This window comes from Penaeus monodon, chromosome 25 (genome assembly GCF_015228065.2).
Source record: "Penaeus monodon isolate SGIC_2016 chromosome 25, NSTDA_Pmon_1, whole genome shotgun sequence".
NCBI classification, from domain to species: domain Eukaryota; kingdom Metazoa; phylum Arthropoda; class Malacostraca; order Decapoda; family Penaeidae; genus Penaeus; species Penaeus monodon.
Window position 1 is genome coordinate 30,483,993 of NC_051410.1, and position 530 is coordinate 30,484,522.

At 28.3% G+C, this 530-nt stretch overlaps 1 protein-coding gene across 1 annotated transcript in view; it reads left to right on the forward strand.

Moving 5' to 3' along the window:
* Positions 1-530, forward strand: part of LOC119589140 (calcitonin receptor-like protein 1) — a 102,570-nt gene that overhangs the window by 3,136 nt on the left and 98,904 nt on the right. The window lies entirely within an intron of this gene.

A 530-nucleotide genomic window follows, 5' to 3' on the forward strand; every position in this document is an offset into this window, starting at 1 on the left:
TATGAAAAGTACCGAGATTTAATTAAATACAGTATATTCAATTATTGCTTGATTCCCTTGTATATAATACACCGTTGACACCTTTTACAATTAGCCATGAAAAAAAACATCTTTTGGAAGCATCTTTACCAAACCAGACTTAGAAATGACTTTTTAATAACTTTACAGCTTGATAACTTATTAACTAAAAACAATGAAGAAAAATTCAGATTGTCAGTTCTAATAACGCTAATTCCATCACTGCAATAGTTATTATAAAAATAATATACTATTGTATTTTGGTAATAACAATCGTAAAATAAATTCGTTTTATCTAAATAATCAAACAGATCCATACTACCATTTTCTTCTACGTGACCACATAAGTAATAATATCAACTTATACCAGAGATACTATAGTGAAATACAACACACTATGTTTAAATGGTTGGGTTTCATCCGCCAGAAAAGTTTGTTTGCAAAGTTAAAATTCTGTAACTTTTCTTCCTGTTGCCGTGTTCATTTTTTTCCATACATACGACAAAGGTAAT